The following is a 16993-nucleotide window of genomic DNA, read 5'->3' on the forward strand; positions in this document are numbered from 1 at the left end:
AGGGTCCGAATTCACAAAGCGTTTCGTTCGCAAGTGGTTTTTCTCATTAGATGGCCGCCTTCGCTGCTGATATGCCTGACAATCACAACTGGCCCGCATCTGCTTTTACGAACTGTTCTATCATAAGAACTTGTTTGTGGATACGGGCCCAGCTGTTACGTGCCCTGAATTCCCACCCGAAGTTCAGCCTTCTACAGGGCTTACCGCGGCGGCACGTAACTCTCATATGCCGTTTCTGGCTTCGATTAGCATTCACCTTATGCCTGCTCCTTCCTCATCGGAATGACCAGAAGTCCAGAATGTGAAGTTTGTGGGCGCAAGAAGACGATTGCGCACCTGCTATGTGATTGTTCGTGTTTACATGCACAAAGAACGTTGCTTTGTACCGCGCTCGACGGACTTCAGACCCGAGCCATTTTCTTACGAAAAGCAGAATTCTAAGACCCTGGACGGAGTCGCCTTCGGCCAGACTTGCTTAAAGAGGACTTCTGTGTTCGTTTTGTTTTTTAACCGTTGGGACTGTATGGAAGACCGTAGTCGTTGTCAGCCGCCTTTTTCGTGCTTGTCCCGACAGTCTTTTCAAAGTTTCTCTTCTTTTCTCTGCCTTTTTCCCCTTACCCCAGTGCACAGTAGCCAACTGAATAGTTATTCTGGTTAACCTCTCTTCATAGGCGAAGAGTTTTCATTCTTCCGGTGGGGGGAGGGGGGGGGCGACCAGCTTTCCAAACCCCATATATATATATACATATCTTGCACTTGAAACTTCGTGTGACCTCGAAGAATTGAGCGCTGAAGTGACGGCGTTATACGAGTATATACAAGACCTCATAGTAGGAGACACTTCAATTTCACAGCCTGAGTCCTCTCGGTGGTGTAATCTTCCTTGGTGTAATTGTCGCATACTGGGCTATCGCTAATACTGCTTAGCCTTTCCGGCGTAACTGCAGTCTCTCTCACTCTCTCTCTCTCTCTCTCTCTCACACACATTTCTTTTTTTTTTAATTCTGAGTCCGAGTATAAGCCCTGCAACGCATGACTGCTGTTGATTCTTATTTCGAGTGAATCCGTCTTAGCCTCATTTCGGTTACCGAGGGAATTATACCGGGTGCCCCAACTATCATGCGCCAAAACTTAAATAAAGAGCAGTTGCATTTCTCGAAGAAAACCTAGTTCATATTGTTTCCAGTACAGTGGAGTAGCCGCCAGTAATTCTTTCGTTACTGAGATTTAGTTCGGTAATTGCAATTGTTTATCTAACTCGAAAAGTACTGCCCTAATTTTCAAAGTGTCAATGAGGCATTTGTCGGCGCACTAAAATGACATCTAAGTGCGGTGTTTTTAGCGGCGTACTAATTGCGTACAATTTTTTCCGACTGGCAAAGAAACCTCACGAAGTCTGAAAACTACCACGTGAGTGCGCTCCCACCCGCATCCCCATAACGCAGCGCCCTCAAATAAGCTGATTGAAAGCAACTGCAATGCCTGTCGCAAACCCGAAGGGACAGCGCATCACCTTGATAATGGTACGGAAGGAGCACCAACAGCAGGTTTCACGGCTTCGCAGCTATTCCTACCTCTCATTTCTACGTCACACTTATTATCCGTCTCTCAAGGTCGACTGATCACATTGATAACAAAAGCCCCTTGATAACGCAGCCGAAGCGTCGCTATAACCACGCACGAAATGAGAAAAGCAATGTAATAGGCAGAGAATGTTTCAAAATCCCGGCTTTGCTCGCACCGCATCGGAAGAGTGCGCGCGAAGCTATATTTCGCGCCAGAAACTTGCTTCCGACCAAAGCCAAGTTGAAGTGACCGTTTTATTTTTCGTGAAGATGTATACGTGCTGCAAAAACAGGTTCGTGTAAAAGAATGAAAGCGAAATAAACAGACCGGGAAGCGACCAACGTGTAGAGAAAAGACAAAACCGATGCGCACAAGAAAGTAAATATATCAATTCTAAATGAGCCGGATTGGCAATCAAGGATGTCTCACACACAAGAAAGAAAAAAGAAACACGCCAGATTTTAGTGTGCCCTTATTAACTATGAATTCCTAAGCTCCGTTGAATAGCAGCCTAGAGGACGTGTTCGATTTTTTGCAGCTGCGCAGTACCGTGTCCGTTTTATCACATCTTCAGCGGCTTTCTTGATGACTGACGCCGGAATTCTATCTATGGCAGACATCCGTTATCCTTGCCTTGAACTATTCCGACGTCCGTCTCGATCATGTAAGCATGATCTTTTACATAACCCCAATAAAATAAATCGAGTGAAGATAGGCCAGGTGACCTAGCCAGCCAATTTATAGGCCCGTGCCTTCCAATCTATTGCGCATGAAAAGTCGCATCCAGTCAGTTTCGTGCTCGGCTGCTGCTGTGTGCTGGGGCTCCTTCTTGCTGATAAGACAGAAGTGGAAGACGGGAGAGTGGTACTTCGCTGAGAAATTCATCAACCGATACTTCAAGGATTTCGTCCGCGTAACGCTGTCCAATTTAGTGTGTGATCGAAGAAGATGGGACCGATTATAGCACCGGCGCAAATTCCGAACCACACATTGAGCGACCACTGGCGCTGGTGGCGATTGCGCTTCATCCAGTGTAGATTGGAGTCCCTCCAATAGTGTGCATTATGCAAATTTCCGTAGGCGTTTCTGCGAAAATTGGCTTCATCCGTGCACATTATGTTGCTCAAAAAGTGCGGTGACTCATGGACTTCTGTGACGAGACAATTCGAGAAACCTAGACCATTCTACAGGTCCCTATCTTCAAAGCATTGGTGCTGGTTAAGGTGGTACGGGTGAAAGACCGCCATTTAGAATCTTCCAAACTGATGACTTGGAAATTGGTACCTGGGCAGCCACGTCCCGCACGCTATAGGGTTTGAGGCCATAAATGCTAGAACATCCGTGCGTAGTGTAGGACTCAAAGATGGAGTCCTCCGCCGCTGTTTCTTGAAGCTGCCGGTTTGTCTCAGCTTTGCATAACTTCTGATGACAGTCGATGCGTTTGGTCTACCACCACACTTACATGACTGATATATATATATATATATATTTGTGGCCTTCCTCTTGTTGCCATATGCAGATCCCAAGGCAAGGACTATGTTTACTTTCTGCTCATTAGAGAAAGACGACTGGGACGAAACAAAACGCACCTTTAAACCTTTGCACTGACGTTGTCAATTCGCTTTGGTGGTCATAGGATTTGTGGCAAAAGACAAAAAAAAAATATCCGTGCACTTTATCTACGCTAAGACAACAGCTATCATAGCTTGTTTCCAACTGGCACCTAACGCGACGTGTTACTTCGGCCGGAGCGCGGCAGATAAGGCACTAGCTCGATCACGATGTTTTGTTTTTCTTTGTTTCCTTTATTTCGTTCTGGATAACTCAGAGGGAGCCTGTTCGAGGGCGCTGCCTTATGATCCGGGTGGGAGTGCAGTCCCGTAGTATCCTCCGTATTTCTCGGGGTTTATTTATCAGTCGGAAAAAAGTCAGTACGCAATTAGGACGTCGCTGAAAATAGCGCAGTTAGATGTTCCTTGGCTGTGCCTTCAAACGCCTCATTGGCACTTTGATAATTAGGATAGTACGTCTCGAGTTATATAATTGATTACAATTACGTAATTAAATCTCAGCAACGAAAAAATTACTGGCAGCTACTCCACTAAACTGTAAACAATATGCACTAGGTTTTCTTCGAGTAACGCAATGCTTCTTTTTAAACCTTGGCGCTTGATAGTTAATTGGGACACCCTGTATATATTTATAACCTTTGCATGCAACTGACGTCGTTGACGATGTTTCCATCCCTAATAAATGTAAATTATTAGAATTTTTTTTCATGAGTCATTAGCATTGCTGACTGAAAAAAAAAAAATACTGAGACACACAGCATTCACATGCATTTCACACACCATTGATAAAAAACTGCTAAAGGGGTCACTGAAGTCTATAGGTTTTCTTCATGGTCAAAAAAGCACGCAAAGTAATTTGAAGCGTGGTGAATATACAGCAACATATTCATTCTCTAGGCATTGGCTACTTTTAATTGACTACCTCCATTTCTTTCAAAAATATAATAAACTTTGTCTTGTGTGTATATTTAAATATATTGTATATGTGCTTGGTGTTTACAGTGGAAATTTAAAACAATATTGAAGTGCGAAAATACGGATGAGGCAACCGCCGCTATTGCTAATGCGCGCGTCCTCCTATTGTCAGTATTTGCAGAAATAAAGCGAAAATATGAATTAAACGCCGTGCACGTCTGCGCCAACAATGATGCAGTTAGCTATCAGCCCTAGTAAGATTTCAAGTGAAAAGGTCAAGGAAAGTCAAAAGAAACCTCAAATGATGTGGACGAGAAAGCCCTGGTAATGGCACTTTAGCTGTTTTTTTTGGGGGGGAGGCCTCAGCCCCCCCCCCCGGAAAACTCCGGAGGTGGGTCAGGCCCCGGACCCCTCCCCCCCCCCCCCCCCCCGCCCCCGTAGTCGACTCCTATGCCTTTCTTGCTCTCATTTTTTTTTTCAATATCTCTATCTCATAGATCTTACGCGCAAATGCATCTCTCAGTCGACAATCTCGAACCATCACTCTCCCCAATGACGCAGTCATCCTTTACATTGAGAGCAGATCAGGTCACCCCACCTGTCAGGAGTGCGGGCGGCAACCTAGCGCGGTACACGCGTACTGGGAATGTCCCTAAGCCGTCACCTCCCCCCATATTATCACACGCGCCAACATCCGCCCCATCCATGCCTTACAGCTGGCTGAACTGGCACCCGAAAACATACGCCAAAGGCAGCGGCTGCAGCTGGTGCGCTACGTCCGCCACATCCAGGGGACGAAGACACCCGTGGCCACGTCCCTGCCGGGGAACGCCAACTCCACCAACAAAGACGGCTCTAACTAGAGTGGTCATATAGTGGAAGTTTATTTTTGTTTACTTCTACATAATATTGTCGCTACTGCAAGGTTCGGTTCTATGTTCGATACTGCGGGCAGTGTTGTCGTAGTAAAACTGATATTAAGGAACCAACAAAAGGCTCTTCAGAGGTAATGAGATTCAAGTTATTTTAACGGAAGCAAATGTATGTGTCTTGTTAATAATGCGAATTTAGTGCAGTGAACAATGAGGACGCATTATAGTTAAACCAGATAGATACATTGCTATGACTACTTTTGAAAGAAAGAAAGAAAGAAAGAAAGAAGGAAAGAAAGAAAGAAAGAAAGAAAGAAAGAAAGAAAGAAAGAAAAGGTGATAGGGGCACCGAAGCGGAGCATCGTTGTCATTGTTAACAATGGAAGCTAGTTCCCCGCCTGGCTTCGAGCTAAGATAACATTCCCATGGCAACAAGGTAATCGCAGTGGCATGCTTCAACAATGAACCAGAACAAGAAGTCGCCACAAAAGACAAGCGTGAAGCAGCTACTCCTGTGAACGTTGACGTAGAGGTTCTCCTTCTGTGGCCCCCTATAATTTATTTTCTTTGAAAAGTGGTACAACACGAATAAACAAACGTTCCTCTAAAAGTGAGAAACATTATTCGCATAGCTGTTAGCTTGAGCATGGTGGAATGGTCGAGATAAAGCGGAAATTCTTGTTTCTAGCTATTTATCCTTCTGCAGTGCGATTCGCATAGCGTACTGTTACCGTCTGAACCACACTCTCGCCAATATCACCTTGCATGATAACATAAATAACCGCAGCGGCCACAGTGTTCGTCCTCGAGAAAGCACGCCACCGCAGAATCTGCCTATATACCACCCGATTCCATAATCGCCTAGCCTTGAACCTCGAGGTCCCGTTGTAAGTGCTCTGGGATTACTGTTCCAGTTACAGCCAGGCAAGTTTCTTTCTTTTCTTCTTTCTCTCTCTCCCTTTTCTTCCCTTAGTAGTTTTCTGGCGCAGCACTAGAAAACTTCTATGAGTGGCGCGAGCGCAAGTGGGCCCAGTCGCCGCTGAGAGGGTTGTTATCTCTGTCGGCCGACCTCGCGCCCCGTTCGTGATTTGCATAGAGGTCGATGCACGAGCCCGAGGACGCGCCTGTGCAAACGGGAATTCGTCCTTATCCGAGGTGTCCCCCTGATAGCTGCTCTGCGCGACCTACGTGGCGTTGCCGTGCCGTCTGTGATGGACAGCTTGCCAGCTCTGTGCATGCGTTCGACCGGAGGTCACTGCGTGCGCGCTGCGAGAGGTGCGAACGCGCTGAGCATCGCGTACGCTCAGTTTACCGCCCTGCACCTGCTTGAGTCGTCAGAGTACGCGCTTCCTAAACATAGCATCCTGACTGCTGCCTATTTCATCCTCTATCTGCAAGGCCTCCTGAGAGCTGAACAGTACAAGAAACGAAGAAGAAACATATAGCATATGTGACGCGTACTATAGCGGGCACATATGTACTTGTGTGCCAACCTATAATAGCCGGTCTCGTTGTTCCGGAGATGTCGTTAAAACATACCCTCTGCCCTCCCTCTTCTCGTTTGCACTTGTTCTGTCTTTTTCGAAATGCATTTCGTGCACACAGGCAACGCGTTGGTGAAGCGTAATAACTGCTGACGCTCTGTAGGTGAGCCCACTGCCTCTCCCTTGCGAAATAGAATTATGATGAAATTATGTTAATACGAAATCGAAATAGGCGTCTAATGTGTAGTGTGAAATTGATTGAAAACTATTCAAAGGCATCGGAGCGACTGCCGATGCTCACTCATGTGTGATGCGTGTTCTTTTCTTTTATTGTTGCAGATGGTTCCCTGAGGTGACGTCTCGGAGGACCCAACTGAGGACAAAACCGTTTGTCGCAAAACGCACACAAAACTTTTAATGCAACTAGTATGGAGAGAAACACATAAAATAAACACTCAATGAAACATTCACAACAAGAACTAACATACACTAAGAGCTATGAAAGTACCAACAGCACTTGAGTTAGGGGCTGACTATGAGTGTGAGCGCACGCAACAGTTCGACGCGGAGGCGCGGAGACGAGGCGGCGAAAGAAATGGCGTTGGTCTCACCACAGTGTCGATGTAGTTGAGCAATGAGCCAGAGAACAGAGCGTGGCAGCTCCGTCCTGGAGATAGAATGCAGGCGGCTTGGCAGCACGGGCAGATGGAGGCGGCTTTCTGGTCGGGCAGCTGGACGCAAGCTCGGGCCCGTAGCCCGACTGCTTGCACTCCGCCTTCGGGCGCAGAAGTTCGCCAGCCTCGGGTAGCAGTCCATGCTCGGGAAGAGTAGCGATGCCTGGGAACGGGTTTACAGGAGGCCCGGGTCGGTTGAAGCCCTGGATGCTCGGGTTCGGAACGCGACGGCTCGTCTTCAAGTCCCGATCAAATGTAAAATCGGTTTAAAGGTATTCAAAGGCATCACAATAACTGCCGATGCTCACTCATGTGACCTATTTGCTCATCCTTTGAAAACGAGACGTAAATGAGCTCGGCGCATTTTAATGCCGCAGTTTTCGTTAGGTTCATCTAATTCATCGTGAGATTCGTCAGAACCACAGAAGAAGATTATGAACATTATAATGGAACATTATAATTGAGACATTATAATGGAACATTATAATTGAGATACTCCAAGGTTATGTTAACGATCAGAAATTGATGCATGTCATTGTTTTTCCACAGGTACCAGAACAACTGTAATACGTATGAAAGCAATGCAGTCGATGCGGCGACGCGTAAAAAAAGCATTGTGCAAATGCACCTCGGGCTGCTCTTGGAGGTTGACACACTTGCAGTCGACCCCCAGCCGCGCACCCCCCCCCCCCTTCCCCTCGTCCAGGCCACTTCCACGAAAAGAGGAACCTACAATGACACGTCAACCGGCTTACACACGCCGCAGCCTCACATTCCTCCACCAACGTTTGATAGCGCATTATCTTTCTTTTCAATCCAACACCCTAGCCGCAAACACACTCTCGGGAGTTACCTCACCCACCTGCATTACCCTCTCTCCCCTTTAGAAGAACAGTACCTATATACCTATACTGTGCCGAGGAGAGCACATGTCGCCTTGAAAAAGACAAGCTCACTTGTCGAAATAGTGCCTCCTGCTCTCACTTTGTTCACGTGTTGCGCATCATCTTGAATTTCCATCTCCCGCATTCCCCGTGTTTTCCTTGGGGAGCTATAGTTGCTCATTTCTGTTAGCATGATTGACTGCCAATGCATATACAAAACGCACAAGGAGGCATGGACAGGACGAGTGCGATTGCGTTCGTCCTGTCCACGTTTTATTGTGTTGTTTATGTTTGCATGCGCAGCTAGTCATTCATGCTAATAGCCTTCTCTTGGGCTCAGGGAACAGAATTTACATAACAATTACAATACTTACTTTACGAAGGACCGTTTCCTCATTGATGCCCACAACCTATTAAAGCGGCCACCGTCATAACGAGACGAAGGCGGCGGCGACGGCAAATCTGCGAAGACAAGTAACAAATTTCGTCTACGTAGCCCCTGATGCCCTTAAGATGCCCTTAACCTTAGTGGTAAGACCCGTGGCCTAGTGTGTGTTGCATCCTGTATGGAATTAATGCTACTCCCGTGTAATTAAGAAGACAAATTGACTACCATGAAGCAACCGTTTTCAACCTTTCCACCAGATCCCTCAGCTAACTCAACCTACCTACAAGACGGAACTTTTTTCGGTCGGCAAAGTCACTCAGTTGCATGCTGCCGTCATTCCGGAAAAATATGAACGCTTAATTTTAAAGTAGCGAGAAAGTTTAGGCTCCGTACTTTCACTAAGCCTCGCACAGCTGTAAATATTCAAACACAGACCTGAACTCCTGGGGTCCAAGTAAGAAACGACTAAAAGAAAAAGAGCTGTCTGAAATCAAGCTTGATTTCAAAATGAATATTCAGCAGAAGATGCACCACTCTGAGATGCTGGACGGCAAGACTGCGAAGACTTGATTATTATGACTCTTCTAGAATTGTGCGGGCTGTTGGAAACGAAGTCGTGTTCTAAAGTCAACTCGACAACATGGCAGTATACTTGAGGTGCAGCCTGTTTACCAACAGTCTGCACCAAGGCAACATAGTAGCTGTGGAGAGTCGAAACCTAATAGAAGGTTTTTTTTTTTGTGTGTGTGTGTGTGTGTGCGACTAAGCAATCGTCACTGCTTAACATCGAGTACAAAGTTTTGCAAGCCTGTCAGTAGCGTTGCGCTCTAGATCTGTGTGGCGTCTTCACCGGGCAAACCGATGTATCGCTGTCGCACCTCTGAATACGAGTTTAAGGATAAACACTAACTTAATATAAATTCTGGGGTTCTCATTGCGTTCCAAAGCCACGTGGGGGACTCCAGATTAATTCTAACGACTTGGAGTTGTTCATCGTGCAGCTAAATCTAAGTACACGAACGTTATTTGCATTTCGCTCACATTGAAATGCAGCCGCCGCTGGTGGCATTGAACCCACGACCTCGAGCTCAGCAGTGCAATTCGATAGTCACTAAGCTACTTTGGCAGGTAATCCTAAATGTAAGAAGCTGAGGTGAAGAAACCCTGATACTGATAAACTCTGACACTTCGCAACATGCTTGGGTCAGAGAAAAAAGTCATTTCCTCTAGAGCAGCAGTAGAGGTGCAATCAGCGTTATGGTACTAGAGAGGAACCAGTCATCTTTAGAACAATAAAGATTACAGTGACGCTTAGCGACCGGACCAAGAAACAGGCGAAAATTTCTTTGCATCTTCATTATGTGAAGATTAAGAGCACAGTCGAGAACTTCCAGTAGCGGCGCTCTTCCTGGAACATAACTTGACTGCAACTTGATTTTGGTGTGTTGATTCATGTTGAAGGGATAGTGAAGGAGCGCGATGGTCGGAGGACAGTAAACATATCGCGCAAGTCCTCTTGTGTATGTTTTCTGCCTTCGTCCCCGTCGTTCTGCTTCGACATACCTTGAACGTGACTAAAAAACAAGATCGCCACTATTCATCGGCAACTACTGTTTATCTCGCAATAACATGAATGTACAGTCAACGGTAACTTCAAAGAGAACAAGAGAGCCGCTCCTAGAACACGTTCAAGCGCTGCTCTGGCCCAGTTCGGTTTAGCCTGGTGCACGTCACCAAAGTAACGTTGTAGGCAAGAACAGTCCCTTACCGACACGACTCGCCAACATTTCCGCTTCAGTGATGCCTTGCAATAGCCTTTCAGACGATCACTGCATATGCTATCGTAACGCACTTAGAACAGAACTTTATTTCAAGTGCGTACACTCCAGGAAGGAGGCCGAAAGGCACAATGCCTGACGAGGGCCTTTCTCCCCATGGTAGGCATGTTGCACCTGCGGGGTAACAAAAAGAAAAAAAAATACATAAGCAGCGTAGCATATGCCTCAACACTTATTGGTATAATAACAAAACAAAAACAAACATCAATCTACGGTCATAAAGAAAAGCTTCAAGCCACTCCCATGTCAGCTATCTGAGGGAGTACAAAAACACCCGACATAGAAGAGACAAAAAAAAACTGAAGAACTGCATAGCAGAGGTTAGGAGGCACTAGCTAAAACATTGGTTAGAAAAACGCGGTGTATAACAACACAAAATCGGCATAAACAAAAATAGCCAGCCTTCTTGACACAGCACATGTACCCACCAAGGGACAAGCGCAATCGTATCATAAATAGTTCTGTCACTTTTCTCTTCTAGATTTTGTAATTTTTACAGTCATAGATAAGATGTTGAAATATATTGTTTTCATTCAAAAAGGCAACCATATTGTGTTTAAGGATTTTGAAGCCGTAATTTGCCCTTGCTTTTGGTGCTTTTGTTGCAATACGTCGAAGGTTATATGGATTTCGAGGAGCCTTTGTGGGTGGAAGAAAATGAGGTTGAGAGAATGAGGTAATCGAGAATGAGAATGAGAATGAGAATGAGGTAATCGCAAATAGAAACCGCAACACCTTAGACATCTGTCAACCAAAGGACCAGGCAGGATTTTGTAAAGGCTACTCAACAATAGACCATATATTCACGCTATCAATCAAGTGATAGAGAAATGTGCGGAATATAACCAACCCTTATATATAGCTTTCAATGATTACGAGAAAGCGTTTGATTCTGTCGAAACCTCAGCAGTCATGGAGGCATTACGGAATCAGGGTGTAGACGAGCCGTATGTAAAAATACTGAAAGATATCTATAGCGGCTCCACAGCCACCGTAGTCCTCCATAAAGAAAGCAACAAAATCCCAATAAAGAAAGGCGTCAGGCAGGGAGATACGATCTCTCCGATGCTATTCACAGCGTGTTTACAGGAGGTATTCAGAGACCTGGATTGGGAAGAATTGGGGATAAAAGTTAATGGAGAATACCTTAGTAACTTGCGATTCGCTGATGATATTGCCTTGCTTAGTAATTCAGGGGACCAATTGCAATGCATGCTCACTGACCTGGAGAGGCAAAGCAGAAGAGTGGGTCTAAAAAATAATCTGCAGAAAACTAAAGTAATGTTTAACAGTCTCGGAGGAGAACAGCAATTTACAATAGGTAGCGAGGCACTGGAAGTGGTAAGGGAATACATCAACTTAGGGCAGGTAGTGACGGCGGATCCGGATCATGAGACGGAAATAATCAAAAGAATAAGAATGGCCTGGGGTGCGTTTGGCAGGCATTCTCAGATCATGAACAACAGGTTGTCATTATCCCTCAAGAGAAAAGTGTATAATAGCTGTGTCTTACCAGTACTCACCTACGGGGCAGAAACCTGGAGGCTTACGAAAAGGGTTCTACTTAAATTGAGGCAACGACGCAACGCAACGAGCTATGGAAAGAAGAATGATGGGTGTAACGTTAAGGGATAAGAAAAGAGCAGATTGGGTGAGGGAACAAACACGAGTTAATGACATCTTAGTTGAAATCAAGAAAAAGAAATGGGCATGGGCAGGACATCTAATGAGGAGGGAAGATAACCGATGCTCAATAAGGGTTACCGACTGGATTCCAAGGGAAGAGAAGCGTAGCAGGGGGCGGCAGAAAGTTAGGTGGGCGGATGAGATTAAGAAGTTTGCAGGGACGACATGGCCACAATTAGTACATGACCGGGGTTGTTGCAGAAGTATGGGAGAGGCCTTTGCCCTGCAGTGGGCGTAACCAGGCTGATGATGATGATTATGATGATTATGATGATGATGATGAGAGCACGAGGCTAATATTTGCCTCCACTGGCTGATACAGACACTGAATGGCCTTTGCTGCCCTCTAGACCCACGGCCATGACAGCGGGCCCTAGTGGTCCTCCGCACCATAAAGCCAAGAATGATAGGACCAATGAAACTGGCCACACAATGTCCAAGCAAGGTTATGGACATAATAAGAAGGAAAGCGTTCAGAAAATGCTGAAGCACCTGGTAGAGTCAATTAACGCGCATGATTCTCTGTGGTCTCCAGAATCCGGCCGCTAAATGTGCCCTGCAGGTGCTCGCCGTACTCGAGCTACTTATCGCAGCTTTTTACATGCTGTAAAGCTTTCGCTTAACGCCTGTGCTGTTCATGCAGGGAAAGCCCACACACCAGCTTCATCTTAGTGCAGTTGTCTGAAGGTTCATTTGAACTAGTGACTACAGACAAGGTATGGAACCCGGCAGTGGCTTCATGGTTCACATCTCTGAATGTTTATCATCAGAATGTTGAACTTGCTTTCACCATTGTGCAGCCCTCATCGTCCCTCCTCACACCTGTATGTCCCGGTTCCCACTCCCTCTGTGCAAGGTAGCAGGCTAGAGCGCGCTAGCTCAGGCCGACCTCTCTGCCTTCTTTCAAATAAATTATCTCTCTCTCGCGTTTCTACAAAACAGAGAAAGTGATTTACTCTCATGACACTGTAAGCCCCCTACTACTTTGTTAAATTCTTCTCTTCCATGAAACTTTCCGTCTCCCCTTACCCCTTCAGTGCAGGGTAGCAAACTGGATATATGTCTTCCGGTTAACCTTCCTGCCTTTCTCATCTCTTTTATCTCTCTTCCTCTCTCTTCTCTCTCAGAGAGCCCATGGTTTTGTGTAGATCCGTCGCTATCCATAGTGCTAAAAGTTGGTAGTGGCTATCAAACAAAAAAGAGAAAAAAGGAAGATCACTGAATTAACACTAACGGGCTGTCATGAAATGCGCGAAATTGGTTTTCCTGGGTCCTTACGGACTAACACCTTTCTGCTTTTCCGCCATGTGAAGCGATAACCCATTTCCAGTGCTCTTGCTCGTGCCATCCATAAAAGGTGCTTATTTCGTAGGGTAAGGTTATCGTAGACGATGACATTTGATTTGCTTTCACGCAGTTGCCTACCCTTGTCCTGCCAGTTTTCCTTTGTTTTTCTTGAAACAAAACGCACTATGATGGGAGCCTCTCGCCCATGCTTTGCGGGAAGACGGCGAACGCTGTCTATATCTTCTTCGACAAGCTGACGAAGGCCGAGAGAAGCACCCAGCTTGATAAAATTATATAGCAGATTTTCATTTACTTCTGATTTAGGTCCGTGGATCTCGAGGTTTTGCCTTCAGCCATACTGCTCTAACTCCTTAATTCAGTCCTTTAAATCTAATACCCTTTCCTCGCTGCTGGAGTCTTTTACTGTTGCAAGACGTGCCTTAATGTCTACAAGTTCGCGATCTTGCTTGGCGAGACCTTCTAAAACCTCGTCGTGCTTTTCTGACATGTGTTCCACAGATTCTTGCACATCAAGTACTATTTTCGTCACTTCAGGAAGTGTCTTCATTTTTTAGACTAACCGCATCAAAAGACGTTTCTTTTGCATTCTGTCATCATGGCCATTAATCCCTGCTCAGAGGATTCAGCCTGTTCGCCAAACGAACGACCATTCGCCAACCCCGGGGCGTCTGAAGGGCTTTGTTTGCGAGAGGACCAACCACTGTGCTGTCTCATCGCTACACATGTGCTACATGTCCAGTCGGCAATGCTGCCATCAGTGTTCTTGCTTTAAAAACTTTTGGCTGTTAGGCCTCAACAGGCTTTGCCAATATGGTAGATGAATTCGCATGCTGCACAGGTTACAAATGGATAATTTGCCGTGATAGCAGTATGGCACGAAAGACAGGGGCCAGTGTCACAAAGAGTGTCAGGATGAGGCATCGCTATCACTCAGCAGTTGTAACTGGCAGCAGCAGGAGCAGATATAAGAGAGAAAAGCGGAATAAAAAGCCAAAAATCTACAAGGCAGAAGAAAAGCGTCAGGCGCCTTCCAAGACAAGTGTCGCCAAGATGCTACTGCTGCCGCTACCGATTGCAACTGCAACTTTTTGGCCGCGTCCCAAACGTTTTTCATATGTCAGATCGGCGTTCTGTCTGGAGCGTCCAATATTTCGTTTAGCGCTTTCTCTTTTTGGAAGGAGCATGATTATTACACTTCATTACAATATGTTCTATCTTTTTTTTACAGCGAAGCTCTTAAGGGCTACTTTTCCCACTATCGTGTCCGTATGTAGAAAACAAAATCCCGAAGATAGTGCAATGCCTGGCCGACCCGCGGCCGAGGATACGCAGGCGTTAAGCACTCCCCATGCCTGGTCCGATCTCGAAGATAGTATAATACCGGGCCGACCCACGGCGGAAGAGAAGCAGCCGTTAAACACTCCCCATACGCAAGCCGATAGCGAAGATAGTGCAATGCTGGGCCGACCCGCGGTGGAAGTGAAGCAGGCGTTAAACACTCCCCATACGTAAGCCGATCCTGCAGATAGTTCAATGCCGGGCCGACCCACAGCGGAGGTGCAGTTCGCCATTAAGAGTCCCAGATACACAAACACAGAGTGAAATTCTTCAGAGTGGAAGGACACCGAGATTTTCATATTGAGCTCAAGAGTATGCCCCCATTCCCGGATATGCCTGTTCAACTGCGAAAACACTGAACGAAATGCAGAAATGCAATCACGCACTTCCTGCTGAATTACTGCAGACAGTTAACGGACTACTGAAATATTTTTGGACATAATAGACATCTGCTGTGTTGAAAGCAGGCATATCACGACACGTGAACAGACACACGACGCATTGTGTTGCATGCAGCGCTTCCACATACGAGAAAGGTTTTGTTTCTATCATGGGCCGAGCGCAAGCTCTCGGCTATCGACGGCGTATTTTCTAGAAAATCACAGTGGCTATGAGCCCATCTAAATGCAATTTTTGCGATGAATTTCTGTCGCCTCGCCACACATCATGTATACCTGAATTACTAAGGAATGTTCGCTTTTGTCCATTCTGATGACTCGAATAGGAAACTTTAGTTCTGGTGCTCTAACGTTAGCCAAGCTGCTGAAAAAAAACTTGCATAATATACGATTATGATACCTACGGTGTTAAGTCACAAGTCCTCTTCCACCACCAGGATCATGCTTGGGTAATAATTACTTCGCTAACAACAGAAGTATATGAAAATACTTATTTTCAAATTACTGATTTAACTGCCGGTAGCAAAGCTGTTATGTATACTAAAGCGTCCCATTGAGTCGTTTCAGCGTTCTATGTACAGAGTAATTATTTTTTCCGTGCTTTACTCGCAGCGCGCCAAGTACGAAAATGCCGCGCGATGACGTGCCTGCACGTCGTGACACAAGGGTCCCCAAAAGTGATATGAAGGAACAAACTGCGCTCCTTGCCTGACTCGGCAACTACCTGCTCGTTGCATAGACTGCGATCGACAGGCCGAACACGCCGATCGCGATCACTGGAAACCAACACCAACACAAACATCTTACCACTTCCAGTAGGTTGCCGAGTAATGCAATGAGCGGTGTTACTCCCTTCAAAGCGTTTTTGCGGTTACTCGCGTCGCGCCACGCGAGAACGCAATCAAGAGGTACTTATTTCGCGCGCTTCGGGTGAAACGAGAAAAAAAGATAATTGCGCAGTATATAGTGCGCAGAAAACGACTGAGCTTCTACGTCAAAGTTTCACATAATTTGAAAAAGGTTGCAAGCCGACACAATGTCAATCTAGTTTTTTCAGCACCTTGTGAATTGTCAGCAGTGTGTAACCTTCAAAACAAGAAGCACCAGAAACGCATGCAACGTCATACTAATCACCGGACGAACTACACCGAATGCACTTCAGATGTTGTGTATCAAAGACCCTTAGATTGTGGACGCGTTTATATAGGAGAAAGCGGCCAGAGACAGGGCTAGACAGCACAACAATGACGTTAGAAAAGGATATGGTTGTAACTTGGCCGAACACTACTAAAAGGTACACGTCCACACCCGCGTTTGGTGACACAACTTTCTCGAGGAAAGAAAACACAAAAACAGAACGCGAAATAGTTGAAGCATATTTTGTAAGGAATACAAGCGACAGGTGCGTCAGCTGTCCATAATTGGTTTTGCAAGAAAAAGAAGTGATGCTTTTTTCGAGGTATCTAGGCACTGGAACTGATTGACCATACAATCGTGTGACTGATGTGATTCATTTCAATCTTTGTGTGTATGATGATGACCGCATGATGTACCTGATGCGCAGAGCACAAATAGACGACTGTACGTAACAAATGCCAGTTGGAAGTAAAAAAAAATTATGGGGTTTTACGTGCCAAACCCCGATCTGATTATGAGGCACGCCGTAGTGGGAAATTCCGGAAATTTTGACCACCTTCGGTTCTTTAAAGTGCACCTAAATCTAAGTACACAGGTACACAGGTGATTTCGCATTTCACCCCCATCGAAATGCGGCCGCCGTGAGACTACATGTGATGTTTTAGTATGTAATAAGAGGTCCCTCATCGAAAGTGATGCTCTAAAATGAAAAATTCGATGATGTTTTGTTAGTATTCTTTAATTAGCCAAGTAATGAGCACACAAAAACATATCATGGTGGCTGAAGAGGACTGATGAAGGAACACTGTAGGGTCTCATAATAGTACTTTGTAGAAGTTTTCTTTTACAGTGAAGCTGTGTATGGCTAGGGTTCCGTGTATATTTCGCTCCTGTCAACAAATCTGTGTGAACAAAAACTATCATCATCAGCAAC

At 45.7% G+C, this 16993-nt stretch overlaps 1 long non-coding RNA gene across 2 annotated transcripts in view; it reads right to left on the reverse strand.

The window, feature by feature from the left end:
* Nucleotides 1–16993, reverse strand: part of LOC126546113 (uncharacterized) — a 182995-nt gene that overhangs the window by 143151 nt on the left and 22851 nt on the right. Inside the window, exon 4 of one of the 2 annotated variants that reach the window (XR_011892175.1) lies at nt 7020–7245. This is a non-coding gene — a long non-coding RNA (uncharacterized lncRNA). Of the gene's footprint in view, nt 1–6827; nt 7246–16993 lie in introns of those variants that run through there. The other variant, XR_008608622.2, reaches the window with a different exon arrangement.

Source organism: Dermacentor andersoni, chromosome 1 (assembly GCF_023375885.2).
Source record: "Dermacentor andersoni chromosome 1, qqDerAnde1_hic_scaffold, whole genome shotgun sequence".
NCBI lineage: Eukaryota > Metazoa > Arthropoda > Arachnida > Ixodida > Ixodidae > Dermacentor > Dermacentor andersoni.